General features: G+C 36.1%; 1 protein-coding gene across 1 annotated transcript in view; it reads left to right on the top strand.

Moving 5' to 3' along the window:
• Positions 1-18,159, top strand: part of MALRD1 (MAM and LDL receptor class A domain containing 1) — a 236,579-nt gene that overhangs the window by 206,113 nt on the left and 12,307 nt on the right. The window lies entirely within an intron of this gene.

The raw sequence follows: 18,159 nt of genomic DNA, 5'->3' as shown, positions 1-18,159 counted from the left end.
TCCACCTACTTTCAAGAGGCTTTTTGATGAAAGATCATTTAAATATTAATAAAGTTCACCCCTGTCATCAGTAACAAGCTTATAATAGTTCTAGCTCTCCTCCAGAACTTTTAATGTGCTTATTTCAAGCTCTTAATGAGAGGGACTCTATATTTTTGTTTGCCTTGATGAAATCAGACCCATACATAATAACAAACACAGGAACTGCAGTAGTAAATTTTAAGTACCTAAATGGATGTTAAGTTTCTACATACTTAGAGATTTCTGATTCTCAATTTTTGGGAAAAAAATATTTTGTATTACTGTGAAAACATAATACATTCTTTGCAGAACACTTGGACATTCCTGTGTACTTAGATTTAAAAAATGGAAATCAAATTAATTATCAGTACACTTTTTTGTTATTTATTTTTTAATGTTACTAAAGCTCCTGGAAGCTCCTGCTGTAGAATAAGGCATTGATAAATGGTATATAATAGTTTGATTAATAGATTCATTCCGAAGGACTTTTTTTTGTGAAGTACTTTAATTTCTGTGTAGACTCTAGTTAAGAATATTCAGTAAATATAATTTTAAGTAATGTACTAAAGCAAAACTGGGATGATTTATTCGTCCTTGAATCAGTACTCAACTGTCAATGAGGCTTTTACTTTTTTGCTCAGAGTTTCCCATTGTATATGCAGGAAAAAATCAGGTATCTTAAACAGTAATCATTATCTTTCTGTCTTTAATTTCTACTAACTTCTTTTATGTAAATGCTGGTTTATGTGTTCATTTCTGCTTCCTTAGAGATGGCTGTGAACTAAATTCCTTGTAGGACAATATCAGTGATATTAATAGAAATACTATATCTTGATCTAGGAGAGACTTTACATATCTGTTATCAATGAATGTATCAAAATTCATGTTTATTTCCCAAAGAAAAAGGTAAGTTAGGAATTTATGTAGATAGAATAGCTCTCTAAACAGTTCCAATCTTTCCAAATAATCACACTAAGCTTTCAGCCAGTTCAGGCAAACCACAATTATATGCAGATCATAAGGTATGGAAGGATTATTTTCCTTTCCATCCACATTCACTTTGAAACCCTGTGTTTATAAAATGTCATGAGAAAAACACGGCATTTACTGACCTTCCTTATGATTAGCTAAGCTAGAGTTTAGGGGCAAGAGAATGACTTTCTTCCACTGCATTGTTACCACAAAATAAGTACATCTGCTGTAACTTTAAAAGTGTGGATCCAGTAATGCTTTCCTAACCACTGCAGATATGGCACACAGGACATTTCTCCAATTCTTGGCTCTGGATTCCCAGTGAAGTCACCACCCACAAAGTATTGTCTGTGCAAGTCAGACTTTGGCAGCAGGCTCAAGAGCAAAGGCTCAGACCCAAACCATAAGAGATATGTCAGCAAACAGTTTAACTTCCTTTTTGCTGTGTGGGTGACCAGAGCAACAGGAAGGCTGCTTTTATTGAATCCTCATGGCAAGTAAATTCTCATAGTCTCTTTCTTGAGGACAAAATAAAAGAGTTGGAACGGAACTGCTTAGAGACAAGCGCAGGAAAAAATAATTAACCTCAAAGATAAATAAAATCACATAAAAGTTTATTCACAAGACCACCAAGTGCATGAACACCAAGTGTGGATCTCAAGTTAACCCTTAAACCTCCTAGAAAAGAATGATAATTTGAGGTACTAGCAAAATTCCAGTGGTGAAATGAAAAAAACCAACACTCAGTTCTCAGTTTATAAAACTGAGAGGATTCTTCAGTTTGAACTGATGTTCATACAGGTTCTACAATATGTATATGCCTACAACAAATCCTGTTACCACTCTTGCCAATATGTTGGCTCCACAGGCTTTTTATTTTTCCATACATTCATAAACACTAAAAGAAGTTTATAGTATTAAGTAACACGTCAACAATAAAAGAACCAGTTCTTTACTGATATAAATATTCTTCTCTCCTCTTCTCTCCATCTGTAAATGTAAAGTGAAAAAGCCACTCAGCCTTACACCAATGTTGACTTCATAAATTAGGCAGCTTTTTTTCTCATGTCTTAACAAAAGTAAATACTTTGAAATAGAAGGGTTTTCAGTTGGTTTGTATTAGGCTTGAAGAGTTTTTAATAATATCCTGGATGTATTTTTCCTTTTACTTTTGAATTTGTTTCTAAACAGTCTTTCAGAGAGTTAGACATTTATTGACCCGTATAAACTACAACATTTGACCTTGGCTTTTTCGAGCTCTGATTTGAAGTTTGTGACAAAGCCCAGTCCTTCCAGTATATGTTCTGTATTTGATTGGAAGTTGAATGTTCAAAGAATCATTTCTATAATCTTTATGACAGGATTTCACATATATAAAATTCTTGGGATTTTCTTGTGACCCTTAACATAGTTGATTTGGTTTTATTCTTTGTTATAATCTTGTTTTGCCGTAGCTTTAATATGTTGATATTTAGGGTCCTTCAGATCCAGTATGATGCTTTTTTTTTTTTTTTTTTTTTTTAGTAATACAAGCCAAGTCTCTATTATGTGAAACCAGTGATATGGATGGATGTTCTTTTTCTTGTGTATTTAGAACAACTCATTAGTTTGGCTTCTGGCTGGTAAATTGGCCTTTCTTCCTCACTTTTTTTCTTCATAAGATCTGTGGAAATAACCTACAAACTAGTCATCTGGTATTTATCTTCTGTCCTAAATATAAAATATTAAGGAAAATATTTTTCTTGAAATTACAATTGAAATCAAGTTAAGAGGCTCAGAAAATATTATAATCTGTAAACTCTTATGGATGAATGACACTTTTACTCTTCCATCTTCAGAAATCCTAACTGCTCCAATGTCTGGGATTATATACCTATCTAATTGTTGGCCTTCAAAGTAATCTTGGAATATAAAATAGGATTATAAAGTTTTCTTTTGCTCCTGGATATTTGAGAAAAAGAACATGAATTTAATTCCTTATAATGAAAGTCTGCCATAGCTAAATGCTTAAAGCAGAAAATCTATATATCCATAAAATATTACAAATATATATATATGTAAATCAAACTTTGAGAATTGCTGTACAGCATCCCAAAAGGTACTTTAAGTACTGTCACTTAAAAATCTTACTGATTATAAGCAGGTGAAAAACAAATAATTATATTTTGTTTGTTTTAATGCATTTGATATTAGAGTTCAGTCTTTGGCTTTCTATTCCACCAAAGGATTTTAGAGTTTATTAAAAAGCCAGGGGAGCTGGGAAGTGGGTATATATGCTTGAGACCTGAGCCAACGTTTGTTCTCTGAACCATTTCAAATAGCTTTTACTCTGAAATGGAAATTATTCACTGTCCTTCAAGTCAATTAATTTAACATTTCATGAGGTCAGCCTGAGCATAGAGCTGAGTTTTCTGTACTCATTTGGCTCTGTTAAGCTCAGGAGAAGGATATGCAAAGATCAGGCAGTGTAGCAGAGAAATCTCTCTGGTGGTGATATGTAGATGCTCTTCTAAACTGATGGAACTGAGTGATTTTTAAAACATATCTAAGACCTTGTGCCAGAGTAATAGAGAAAAGACTCTCAATCCAGTACAAGAAATATGACCCTGATTATGTGAATGATTGTGATTAGGTTTATTGCTAATACAGTCTTTAAATTCTGCCACTGCAGTATATAACATAAGCAAGTCTAAAGGCTTAGAATGTAATGAGGTTCACCTAGAAACAGACAGGTTTCAGTCTATGGCCTTGAAGCATGCACAGTTAAAAGGCAACAAAGCCCCTGTGTAGTTTCTTTAGAATTTAATCTCTGTATTTGACTGGATCTTAGTGCTTGCCCTCATGTGTTCCCGAGTGAGTCCCTGCTGCCATGGGGATCCACCTGGAAGATGCCTAAGACCTCATGAGACCCATTGGCCCAGCCTCCAGCAGCATTTTGTACACTTGCAGGTGGCTTGCACCAAAGCCAACCACAATCATCGCAGCTTTCCCACTCTGGAATCATTCATTGTGCAAACATCCAGACAGTTCTCCTGAAAAACCCACCTGGTGTTCTTACCTTGGGGAAAATCACATTGTCCATTAGAGACATGAGGGGGAGAGAGGGCAAAGGCCTGACTACAGACCAAATTATCTCTCCTCACTGCCACATTTGAAATAATCAAGGGATGTGTTTAGTTAATAATGGAAATAGGACAATACCAATCATAGATATGGAGAAGAGCTAAAAATTAAGTTGAAGGTAGCACATTAATGACAGTAACATGACAGGCGTGTAAATACTTATATTATTTAGTCCCAGTATTGTTCCTTACTGTGTAAGAGCCAAGAGAAGAAAATAGATATTGTTTTTCCTTTCAGTTTCCTCTCAGGTGGGCCTGACTACAAGATTTTTGGCAACAAATTTTCAGGGAAGGGAGAGAGGGCAAGAGAGGAGGGAGGAGATGAAGGAAAGAAGCCACAGTGTATGCTGTCATCTGGCTACACTAAAGCATGTTTATTCATCAAGATTTCCTCTTGTGCCATTCATCAATACACAGTTCTGGAACAGTGCTGCTCTCTGGAAGTAACTGCTGAGCCTTCCCTTAGTGTATTCAGATGTAATGGCTTATGAGAAAAAATATGTCAGTTTGGAACACAGAAGTCTTAGTAGACATAGGTCACAATTGCAAACAGAACAGAAAAATTCTGTAATTTTTAAATTTCTTTTTATCCTTATATGCTAAGGAAACATAAGTAGTACAACTACTGCTATTCTATTTGTCACACCATGATTCTTTCCACCTAAATCCATATTTAGCTGGTCTGTCAAATTTTACCAGTCTTGATGAGAGAGATATGTCCACAATGTGATATCCCTAGAACTCTTTTTCAAAAAATATTTTCTAAAGAATTACCTGAAAACTTATTTTTTTGGTCCTCTGCTGTCTTAGAGGCAAAATAGCAGCATGAGCCTCAGTAGTTATGTATGCAGTTTGCCCTGCGTGTATTTGCCAACACACACCTCATGCCATAATGCTAAGCCTTGTCAATGTGCTCATGTGAGAGCATTGAGAGTACTGTAGAGATCTTGAAGAAATAGGCTAAAAGTGGAAGAAATACTAAGGATTACATGAGAAAAGTAATTTCATTGAGAGTTTGAATGGGTGGGAGCACATTAAAAACTAGGCATTCTTAAATCCAGTGCCGGCAAAATATATATATTTTTTTACATTTGCTGATAATCACAATATGCAATAAAATATTTAAAGATATTAAAATCTTAAATAAAGATATAATTTAGAATATAATGAAAATGCAGGTGTTTATCACTTGTGCTGTGTATTCAAAAAGTATTTTAAAAAGTCACAAACATTAGCTCACAAACAAAGTCCATCATGAAGGATGTTCTCCTCTGCTTTTTACCTTTTTAGACGAGCAGAGGCAGGCTCAGATTCCTGCTCCTTCATAGCAGCTGCATGTCTCCTCTTGTATTTGTGCACGGGAAAATGCCTGCAGACACAGCTGCTACCTTAGCCAATCATTTGTACTGGATGTTTACCATATTGTCACACCCTAAAGATGGAAATCCGTAAAGCAAATTTCACAGTTCTGTGGCTGGGAAGGTCACAATATATTATGACCTACCCTGAGGTTAAATTCAGGCTAATATATATTTTTTGTTCTCTTAAAAATATAGTTGTGTTATTTTTTCATCCTGTAAGGTGTTGCAAAATGCTCTATCTTAAAAGTGGGCATGCCCAGGCTAAACACAAAAAGGCTTTTAAAGTAAAAGCCAGTTTTTACTGGAATCTGAATTAGATCGCTGTTTAAACTGAGAAAGCTCAGTGTGACTAGGGACAATAAAGCAGAAATAAGAGCATTTACTCAGAGCCATCCCCTTGCCTGCTTATCCTCACAGATGTGTTGTCACTTCCCTGTTTGTTGCAGTTAACTCGGACATTTTCTGAGTAACAGCAAGTTCTGCTTCTTCTCCTTCTGTTCCAAAGAAACATCCCCTTGGCTCTCTCCTTGGCTCATCCTCTTGCCTCTCTCCTCTCCTTACTGTTGTTTCCCAGCCTTTTTAGGTTAACCATAGGCCAGCAACTTTCCAGTGTCTCCCTGGACTGCCCAGTGTGATTTCATCTGCAGTCTCTGCTCTTCTCTCCTTCTCTCTTCTGTTCAGCAGTTTCCCAGGAAAAAAAAAAAAAACAGCCTCCTTCCTCCATCATAGGGTTCAACCAAAGCTATCACACTAATTAAGTCAATTCAACATAAAGCTGAAACTTAATATGCATATTTACATTTGGAAACAAAGAGGCTGCAGAATTTCAATATGAAAATAATGCACTGACTGTCCTGGATAAAATGGAAAAATGGACAAAAAAATAAGCCTCGCATTATCCTATCAGTATTTCACAGCTCTCTACATGTACCTGGTGCCCACAACATATCTTCTGGGCTTTAGTAGGCTGGGTCCAGGTGTAGTTCTGACGGTGAGTTGTCATTAATACCAAAATATAGCCAAAAAAGTTATGCTTTACAAGTTTCAGAGAGAGAAAACAGGTACAGTAGACTACTGAACTCTAACATTTTTACTATTTCTGAATACAAAAAACAGACAGAAAAAGATGGACAGGAAACTTCAGTGACAGAACTAGAAACTGCAAAGTAGCAGGTCACCAAAAAATTCACAAAAAGAAGGATAAACTTTGGGTTATTCTTCTTTCTATATTAACAGTGCCATCGAAACTGCTGCAAAAAAAATCTTCTAGTAAAAATCAAAAATAGCAAAAGAAATTGAAAAGATCAGTGTCTAATCTTACTCAAAAGATAGTAAACTAACATATGCATAGAAGTTCAATCTTCTTTTTCACATTAGAGAGTTGATTACCTCAGGTTATATTTGAGGACATACACATAACATATAATAATAATATATTATTAATTAATTTACTCTAAAAGAAAAAAAGGACTTGATGCCCATCAGTATGATACATTCCTTATTCTCATTCTTTGACGGTATTTGTGAAAGTAAGTTATCTTGTCATGGTTTTCAGCTATTTGATATGGAAGACTAAAGGCAGGGCATTGTACCAGCTTTGTAACAGACTTTTTAAAGAGCAGTAAAAAAAAAAAAATCATCTGCTAAGAACTCTGCATGAAAAAAAGTACACTTTTTATTCCAAATAGATAAAAAATTGCAATATCCTTAGATGATGAGAAGTGGGTTAATGAAATCACATTTTCAGCTATATTAAAGCTGACTTCAGCTTATATAAACACCTCACTCCTGCGGCTTTACAAAATGTAAATCTGCCCCTTATTGATACAGAATGTTTGTCATGGCTCTCTGCCACCTTGTCCCAACTGCTGACATTAAACCATCAGTAGGAAAACAGAACATAGCAAGGATTCTTTGATCTTAGAGATTTTTGGGTACTGCTACTGTCTGTTGGGACTGTTGACCAGCAATGCAGGCTAACTAGGCTTTTGTTCTGCCTGGCAGTACACGCTAAAGGAGCATAAAGGCTGCTCTGAATTGTTTTATGTACAGTGATTCGTTGCACAGTAGTGCTAACATCAGGGGAATAGTTCTCATTTCTTCATCTGCACTGCATATTCCACGGCTGTAACCAAGAAGAGACTTTGTTGAATGGATGCTGGAGGGCTGTCAAAAATTCTTCTATCATTAGCTATAGCTCACCATATGTTATTACAAATTTGTTTTGCATGAATCACAGGAAAGATTTTGCTTCATCAAAGTGCCAGGTATAGCAGTTGAAATTAACTCTTCTATTAAATTAATTTAAATAAGACACATTTAGACCTGAGTATTCTCCTCAATAAAAGTTTCAAGAAAGCACTTGGAGTTCAAATTTCTCTTTATATCATCAAATAGAGTAGTATTAAGTGCTGAAGTTTGAAGGTTTAAATACTAAGAACAGAAGTGATGATTTAGCTATTCATAGTAACAATTGTTTTTTTGTTTTTTACTGTTGGCTTTTTTTCTTTTTTTATTACATATTGTGAATTACCTCTGCAGAATGCCATTATTAGAATCTCATTGCAATGCTAAACACTGAATACCAGAATGAAAGCTTTAGTTATGGGAGGGAGGCATGGCAAGTTTGTGATCTTCCTATTAAATATGTGCTTGAACAGGCATACCTGAGGGTTTGAATTCAAATTGCATGGGAATCCTCAGTTCCAGCTTCTCCTAAATTCTCAAGTCTTGACTCTGTAACCATAACAACGCTAAGAGAATGTGGAGCTAGAAGTATGGTTGTGCTGAAATTATTTTTATTGCATCTAAAGTGTCTTAGGTTCTCATAAATTGTTTAAAGGTCGCTCCTCTGAAGATTTCATAAATTTAACTTGATAACAAGAAACTAGAGAGAGAATTCCCCAAGCATCTGTGAAATTCATCTCTAATACCTGCAAATTATGCAGAGACAACATCCCTGCATTATTTTCCATGAGCCACACTGGCATGTGTAAAGCTCTGCCGAACTTCAGACTTTCCTGGGTTGTGTGCAACTCAGACCATAAACCATTGTCTCTCTGGTACTGGGATAGTAAGCAAAAGAGAAGTTTTGTGTCTGTTTTTGTTTGGTTGTGGTTTTTTTTTTCCCTTCATATAAGCATACATTTAAAATACAAGAAAAACATTTTTATAGAATGTATTTGTGTTGATGTAATCTTAGCCTGTACTTGTGCATCTATCTTGTACAACAGTGAGAAGCAGAATTACATGTTATTGTACAGTGCTGTCCCCTGTGCAAGCAGATAAATTTATGACTGTCTCAGAATGGCAAAATGATTTATAATCTCCAATATACACAACAATCCACCTGCCAGGAGCAATGCCTGGTGTTGGCAGGCTCTGGTTAAAGCCAGCTATTTCAGCTGATAAAATGACTAAACCAATGCTGAAAAAGGGCAGCAGGAAAAGAAATAAAATAATTTTTAAGATTTTTTTCAATATTATTTGTGCCAAATGCATAGTTTAATATAGTCAAAACACCTCAGTGGCATAAGTTATTAAAATAACTACTTAATTTCACCTGGAAGTTATAGATTCATTCACATGAAAGCTATTCAGAGGGTAAAAGCAGAAACATGAACTGACTGAAATAAATACCCATTATTACTTACCTAGCTATAGTGCAGATAATAATGTAGTATGTAGTACTGTTAGTTAGTATTATTGCTTAAAAACAATACGACCAAATATTAAAAATCAAAACAAACAGAACTACTTAACCAAAAAACAAACACCTCAAAATAAACAAGCAGCAGAAAATTAACAAAAAAACCCCCAATAATAATAACCTAACAAATAAACAAACAAAGTTAAAAAACAAAACAAAAACAAACACCCCAAAAATCCAAACTCACAATCTAGTAAAAGCAAAGCAATAAAAGGAAAATCTCTGTGCTAAAATGCAGCCACTGTAAATATACTCAGAGCTTTTATCAGATTTTCTAGTTATAGAGAACCCTCTCTGTTCTATCACAGCATTGTAATTTAAGCAAAAAGCTTTTTTTCTGTGAAATGAACAAGTCTCTTCTATCAGTTATTGCATTATTTCCTACTCTTATTTCATGTGAAATCCGAGCTGGTTTTTCAGGCAAAATAATTTTGCTACCACCTGTCAATACAGCTGCACAGCCAGACTTTCTCTCAGGTCATTCCTTAATTTCTATTCAGCCTACTAAAAGTTGCAGCTAAGGTCTATATTAGAGACACAGACATGTGAACTGTGTTTTCTAGAGGTTTTTTCCCCTGTCTCTTTCTCCTCTTGCCCTCTTTCTCTCTTTTGTTCCCTTACTTGGAGTGTCTTTCAAGAGCAAATCAAAGATCAGCTCCAAATGTTCATTCCACAAGGAGCAAAAGGGAAAGAGGGAAAGAATAGAAGAGAAACGTAAGAGGGTCAAAGAAAGAAAGACATGTAAGATTGGACAAAAAGATAAAAAAATGAGGCAGAACTGGGAAACAAGATGGATAGGTAGGCTGGCATGAAGGACTGCTTTTCTGTCAGCTGATTTCAGCTGAGGTGTATCTCTTCAAAGTGAACTTTTTCACTCTGCTTCAGCAGTTTGGGTTCTGCTGTACTGATACAGATTTCTTGGGTGGGTTCACCTCATGTGGGAAATGGTAATATGTAGTGCTTCAATCTCCAAGATTCCTTAGAACAAGAAAATGTGCAGATTATTTGCCTTTCTCACTGGAGAAATGCTCTACATGCTAAGCACATTGCTTGGAGTATCGTACCAAACTTCCCCCAGCAGACAAGGTGCCAGCCCAAGTGCTTACAGTATGCCATACTTTGATTCTGGTTCACAAAATGACTAATTTTCACTGGCTTTTCAAGGCATAAAATGATAAGACTATTTTATGGACAAAGTCATTTATTCTGAGGGTTGCTTTTTGGAAAGCACAGCTCCAGAAGCAGTGGGCTGAAACTCCGTACTTGGCAGTAATTTGGGCTCTTACCTCCAGTCATCAGTGATCAGTGTACCCACTACATTGTTTCAAGCTGTTTCTCTTTTATGTGGATGTCTCACTTCAGCATCAATTAGAATTAAACAACATACTTGCTGGTGGCTTGACCTTTAAGTAAAGTAAGGTTGAAATGTTTTTTTCTGCTTTTGTCCTCAAGAAAACTTCATTTTAAAAAGCACCTTTTTTCTCCCTTAGGAAACCTTAAGACTTTTGATTTGTTTATTATCTAGCTAAGTGAGTTGTCATTTACCTGCTGAATTTAGCCCCAAATTATTTCTTCAGTGCCAGAAGTAGCTTCACAATTTGTCCCACAGGAGTTTTAACCAGTGATATAGTAGTGAAAAATCTGTTATCAGAAAACTATTTTATAAAAAGGTGGGAAAAGGTAGCATTAAAAATAGTGTAATTGTTGAAATGGTGGATTTCAGGTCTGACCATCTGCTGTGAGCACATACTTCTGCTTCATTGCTGTAGCTGAATAAATCTGTGCCATAAAACACAGTGCATGTCACATACCAACCTTCAGTGAATTCTGCTGGGGCCTATTACATCAAACACTAAAGGCACAAAAGCAAATGAACACAGCAAATAATTTCCATATAAGTCTGCATTTCCTTATGATAGGATTAAACACCCTGAAAAAAACTCATGAGCAAGATTATCAGACACCGGTCTGAAACAAAGTATTCATGGAAACAATGAAGTAATTTGATTTTCAGATTGGTGATCTCATCAGAATAACTTCAAAATTTTACTTTCTTCTGAGGTGCTTAGGTTAGGAGCCAGAAAGAAATCAGACAGATCAGGCAAATTTCAGGTAGACAGAATTTCTTTAAAATTTAAGCTCAAATTCTCCATTAAATATAAGCTTTTTCATGTATCAACTAATTTCAGTTAAGAAATACTTGCTCTGAAATTTTCCGACCTCTCTGTTCAAAAGGTCAGGCATTAGAGAATTTGCCCTTCCCCACATAAAAAGGGTTTGCCTGCACCTAACAGGAAGTCATCCACAAGCTGTCCATCATACAAATCTCACCTTCATGCTCTTATTCTAAAACCAGAAGTGGCTTATTTTCTGTTTCAACATTTCACAGCAAACATTAATGTACTTTTCCTCTTACCTAGCTGTGAAAAAACTAAACATACCTATTTAGTCAGAATTATTCATTGTGGCATTCTTACAGACAATGGTAAAGGACCCAGTGAGAATTGGTCTCTTTATTTCACATAGTTTAAATTTGTCCAAAATGTCTCTAGGCACCTCCGTTTTCAGGTGCTTAATGTTAGAAGAATTAAGTCCCCCTCTAAACCTCTAAACTGGTTACCATAGCTTCATTGTTTATCTCTATAAAAAGCAATTAGATACACTGGCCGTGTCCTTCCTTATAACAGTTCTCTATTCAGCTCAGGCTGTAATTAGAACCTCTCATTGTGGCTATAAGAGGAGTGAGTAATCAGTGTGTCATGCTAGGGACCTGGGAGTAGCTCCCAGCACACTCTGGGGAAAAGATCCATGTAAAAGATAATGATGCCAATATACAAATTTTCTTCCAAATTGCCATCAGTTATCACATTGAGCTCTGCAAACCTCTAAAGAGCTTCATTCTCTGATTTAAGGAGCTGTCTACTACATATCATTAAGTTCTTGGCTTTTAAGACTTGCTGTGGGGCAAGGACTCCCTCAGGTCTGTTAACCTGTATGACAAATAGGTCCCTTATTATTAGTTTAAGATTTTTTTTCAATTTGATTGAATGTTCTAGAAGATAGACAGCAACACGCGATTTTTCTGCCATTTACCATACATCTTTTTGTTTACCTTCAGCATATCTGCTCCCACTCATCTTCTGTGTAAATTAAATCTGATCTTTTCAGTCTCTGCCATATGACTTTAAGCATTATAATCTCTAAAGTCTTCTATCTTACTCATTATGCGTACTGCATGCTTTTATGCTACAAAGTGAGCCATTATTTTCCTTGAATAATCTATGAGGGTGCATAGATCTTTTCTTAAGAGTACTTATAGTTCTTTTAGAATCTGTCTATACTTCAAATTGCTCTCTCATGTTGATTCATTTGTATTTGCCCCTTATGAATTTTAACAGTTTTCAGAATAGAAGCCTCAAATTCCAGGCTTTTGTTGCCATACACCATCACATCATGTAATTCCATTCAGAAGTTTAGTCAACTTTCTTTTATGACTGTTTATGGGGAGTTCTTGTTCCTCTCTTGTTCCTTGTTCTTTGCTGTGCTACTGGGAGTTTACAGCATCTGAGGAGTATGTGTGCAAAAGGATAACTTCTTTGCTGAAGTAGAGTTTGCTTCTTCCTTCATAATGGAATGAAGAGTTGCTGTTTGCATCAAGAATTTGGTGAAGCTTCTTTTGCATAATACTGGTTGCAAAGACTGTGAGCAGAGAAACTTCTACACTAATATAGCAAAGAGATATAAATTCTGTTTTCTGCAAGGAAACTAGAGTTGTGGTTTTTGTGGGTTTTTCCCCTGTATCATCCAGCACCATTCCTGGAGCAGCAATTTCACTGTAATACAGCAGCTGTCCAGCATGTAGGCATACATGGCACAGCTCCCAGACAATGTCAGCACTCATGTGTAATGTTCCCCATGTAATTTATTATAAACAGCAAATGCATCAGAAACATGGCAATGGCAAATCTGAGCTCACACAGAAGCTACAGGCTCACTGCATTGGAGCAGATTCATAAGAACATTCTCTGAAGGACATTGCAAAGTATACAGTCATGTTCAGAGGAATATATACCTACAATCATCCACTTATTACTGCCTTAATCTACATACTATTAGTACCATGTACACTGAATAATTGGCTGAATAACTCTTGGTCATTCTGAACGTGCAAAAGGCATAACAGATTAGATTTTCTGTATAACAAATTTTTCTGATAAAAATAGAAAAAGGAGGTGTGCATTGATATTCCGAAATGAAGCAGTGTATTAGCCAGACATGTTCCTGTAAATTAAACCTGTCCTGACTGAACATCAAACAGAACACCTTGTCTGGTTTTTATTTTTCATTCTGAGTGAGATGAGCCACAACGGCAGGCACAGGATGCAGCAACACAGGCAATGCTAAGTTCTGTCCTCTGCATTACCAATATGTATATGGGGAATAATGAGTTGGAAATCCTGGAAGCAAATCTGAAGGGTTAACATTCTCCCTTCCAGGGTGACTTTTCTTAAACTAATAGCAGAAGACGTTTTGTCAGGCAGGATAGATTAGGATGTGCACTGGGATGGAAGCATTCAAGTTCTATTTCATCTGTCTTTCTCGGTTGCTCCTCCTGTTTCAACTAGGAGGAGTTTCCTGTCTAAATGGATTGCAATGGCTATATCTGTATTTCAGATAAGCTTAAGACTTGTGTAAAATGTGGTGCTGCTAATTAGTCAAGATGTCATTAGTCTGAGGAAATTAATTGTACATAAATAATTTGGAATTTCAGCTTCATGGCTCAAGAGATAAATTCAGAGTCTTTTCAGAATTGTCTGTCTTAAAAATAAAATAGCAGAAGAGGATTATTAAGGAAGCTCTTCAAAATTCCCATTACCCTGCTAATGAAGATTTAACACATAGCCCAGAAGACATGGTTGATCCACACTCCTTAAAGTCCTTACACCACAACAGCATTGGCATATCCCTGGCTGCTCTCATCAGAGAGAAAAGTAATCGTGACTTTGAAGAAGTAACTTACCTGCCTCCCAAAAGTACTGTCCGTGCTCAGCAGTGGATGGGTAGTTAAGAGTGCTCTTCTTCATTTTCTGGACTTCAGGGGAGTCATCTCTTGGGTGCATGCAAAGGCTGCCCTGACCCAGTGCTGTTAGAGTAATTGAAGTTCATTTCAGGATTGATTGTCTCAAGGATTACACAATACAAAGGTGAAGTTTGACATGATTTTCTACAAAGATGCCTGGTATTATTGTTATTATTACCTGATATAATTTTGCAGAAACACTCTGAGGGTTGAGACTTTTTTTTTTTTTGTGATTGCAAAAGCATAGAATTATGTATTCTGTGTCCTCAGTACAAACACCTAAGGAAACCTCATCCATCTCCTAAAAATCACTGTAAACTAATACCATGATTGTCCTTTCCACCTTCCCAATATTCTTATTTTATTTCTCAATGAAAAGAGAGACTCAGTTTTTTTTCAACTGCCTGGTACTTCATGCATTGGACAGAGTGCGAAGCCTACAGGAAATGTCACTAGGTGAGAAGAACATCATTTCAACACCAAGCTTACACAGCTGCAAAGGACTGCACAGGCAGAAGGCCATGGAAAGTCAGACTCAGAGAAGGGGGTACATGTATCTCACTTCTTAAGGATGATAGGTTCTGTGTTTTGTCTTACAAGTTTTGCATAGCTTCCAACCAGCTAGTTTGATTGCCTGGTTATCACCTGCAATAGTTCTTGGATTTTGCTAAATATTTGACTTTGTTAAATATAAAATAATATATAGTGGTGGTATAACATTTTCAAACCTGTAAAAGGTTGTCATTCTGAATTTTTTAACAAAACCTCCAACTATCCTAAAGAAGACCACACCTAAAATATTTGTTTGTTTGAAAGTACCACTCAGCTTTCTAGTAGAGTGAAATAACTGGAGTAGTTGGATAAAAAATATTTATATTTTATTTACCTTCATGGTCTAGAACTGTGATCTTCTCTTCTTCTCTAATCTAAGTGATTGGCAGATATTGGTGCCAGAAACCTCATTCTATCCTCTCCTCTCCTTTCAAGTTACAGAGTGATTTCTCCACCACAGCTATCACTGTAGTCAGATAGAGTTTCTAGAGATGAGAAATATAAAAGGAACAAAATCTTGCAAGACATCTATGAAAAAATATTTTTTTTAATATTTAAGATAAGTTTCCTTCTATTTTGGGAACAGAAAAGTTTGGCTTCATTAAAAGCCAGAGGCAGTGTTTCTATCAGCTGAGAGCCAAGGATATTAATGAGCAATTTTCCCATGCTTTTCTTGGAGCCTCACTGAAAGTTGCAGGGTTTTAACTAGCTGTAACTCTTAATTCCTCATATTTTTTTTTTTCACTTGAGAAGATGAAATTTTGTTAGTAATGAAAAAACAAATCTTATAAAGAGTTTAATGAATCTCCAATTTATAACCAAGATTTTTCTGACAGTCTTATATTTTACCTCAGTGGCAGAGACGATGGCTGAAATCCCCTGTCACACTTAAAAAATAATAAATAAATTAATGTGTGAAGATACATGTGGGAAAACTCAGCCAATTTACACACTAACTCTGCAATTTTTTTGTTGTTTAGCACTCCTTTTCCATCCTGGTCTTAAGGATTAGCTGTGTTGTTTTTACTACCTTCATCCTTTTTGCCTTGACTCTTCCCTCTCCCTTTAAAATAGTCCCCATGCTTCATGCTTTACAACATTTTCCACATCTATTTGTTTTTGAATTTGTCCTTATAAATTACCAAGTTCCAGAGATACTGTCTTTGCTCTACCTTAATTCATTTTTACTTTTGTTGTTGTTGTTGTTGTTGTTTTTGTTGTTTTTTCGGGTTGTTTTTGTTTTTGTTTTTTTTTCCCAGACAATGTTAGTGACATTTAAGATAAGAGCGTAGATGGACACAGTAGAAAATCATTTCACTGGCCAAAATAACACCTTGATAGTCTGACATCACATTCCTAAGTGGTTTGTGTCATGTAGCATTCAGAGATTTGAAGAGGAATGAATGGCCAGGCCAAGAGAGTTAGTAGTTTATCATAAAACCTGTGTGTATAGTAAGATAAACCAAAAGATGTTTTCTTACCCACAATCCAAATATAGCACAAATATGTGGAAATACTCCATCAATAAATGAAAACACAGCATATGAAGATGTATTTAGATATTTCTGTGTAGTAGAACTTTCCTATAGTCCTACCAGTACACACACCTGCTTTATGAGAACGACCTCTTTGCAGCTCTGAGGTGAGTTATGTCCTGGTGCCTCCAAACCAGCAAATGACACCTCTCATTGCCACTCTGAGTAGTGCTTGTGCACAGCTGCAAATCTGTTTTTTATTCTTTCTTTTACAGTCAAATAAGTTCTGCTGTGACAAGAAATAGGCTAATTTTGGTTAAAAGCATATCTAGTTCAACAGAGTATCTGGCAAATAGGGAGAAAGGAAATTATACAATTGAGAGTAATCAGAAAATTCTTTTGATGGGTGATTACCATCAAATTGCAATGATTCTACATGGATCCACAGACCTTGGTATCAGCCCAGCTGCAATTTGACATTTTTATAAGATGATCATTCTGCATAAAAGAGCATTTATGAATAGCATGATTTTTGTAGTATGCTGAAAAAGAGGGAGGATTGAAGAGACCAGGTATTTTCAGTCACTGAATACAATGGGTCTCAAGCTCAGCCAGAGTTGTCAGCTGAAATTATGCCATTTTTTCTTCAAAGTTAGCATGTCAGATTATGCCACAGGCTGCAGTTTCTAAAGTTAGGATTTACTAGTATATAAATTATTAACCTTGAACAAGGTAACCCTTTAACCACAGAAAACCCATCTGTGGTGTAAATAGATTAAATAAAATCTCTCTCTACCCACTATATTTGAGTATGGCTGGTACTTCACTTCTGGCATACTCTCTGCCCAGAATTTTTCAGTCAGACACTGAATTGCAGCAAATCATGAATCAGTCTCTTTTGGTCTTTAGTGAAGTCACCTTCCTGTCATGTCTGAAACTGGGATATCGATCTGTTTTCTGACATGCCCTGATCCTTTAAGGATTCTAATTATCATTGCAGCTACAGATTCTTGCTGCTCCTATCACCACACTCTTCCTCTCACTACATCCACCTCTCTTAAGTCATTTTCTGGGAAAATGAAGTTCTCCTGTCACTCTGAAATGCCTACTTAACTGCAGCTGCTAGGGTAAGGCATGGGGGCAATACTTTGTGCTAAACTATGGCAAACAGCATGAAGTCCTCTCTCACATGTTCAAATTAAAGAACCTTAATATAAAGATTTAATTGTGTATATGTGAGGTTTCATACTACATATTTATGGAGAGGAAGCTACAATTTCAAAATTACATCTCAAAAAGTGGTTACTATGGAAAAAAATTGTGGTGTTAGAGTTAGAAAGCATCTCAATATGCATTCCAGCCTACATTAATAGTTTGTGAAACTGTAAACAAAGAAATTATAAATGAAACTAATTTTCCATGCATTTGACATTAGTAGGACTGAAACTGGACTACTACCATCACTTCTTTCTGATCCTTCCTTCTAAAAAATATTTAAAATTTATGGAGCTCATAAATCAGCAGCCATGTATATAATTGGAAAGCTGGTAGAAGTCACTCCATCTATACACCCAGGATAAGGTTCAATCACCATGTGAGGTGCCTGAAATTAAGATGTCAGTATGTGGCTGTCCCCCTAACAACCCTTTATGCTGCAGCCATTTTGAGATTCCCCAAACTGCATGTGTCTCAGCAAAGGTGGCTGACCCTCACCTAGGTGTCCAGGGTTCCCTCATTCCGATGGAGAGAGAAGGCCACAACAAAAGCAAGTGGACAAAAGCTTAATTGAGGCAAATTAAACTGACAAATGATATACACCTTTTTGATGAATGCGATTAACCATTAAGCAACAAGTGTAAATCAAAGC

This window comes from Cinclus cinclus, chromosome 1 (genome assembly GCF_963662255.1).
Source record: "Cinclus cinclus chromosome 1, bCinCin1.1, whole genome shotgun sequence".
Taxonomy (NCBI): Eukaryota; Metazoa; Chordata; class Aves; order Passeriformes; family Cinclidae; genus Cinclus; species Cinclus cinclus.
Note: the sequence above shows the minus strand (reverse complement) of the source record. Positions and strands in the feature narration are given on the sequence as shown.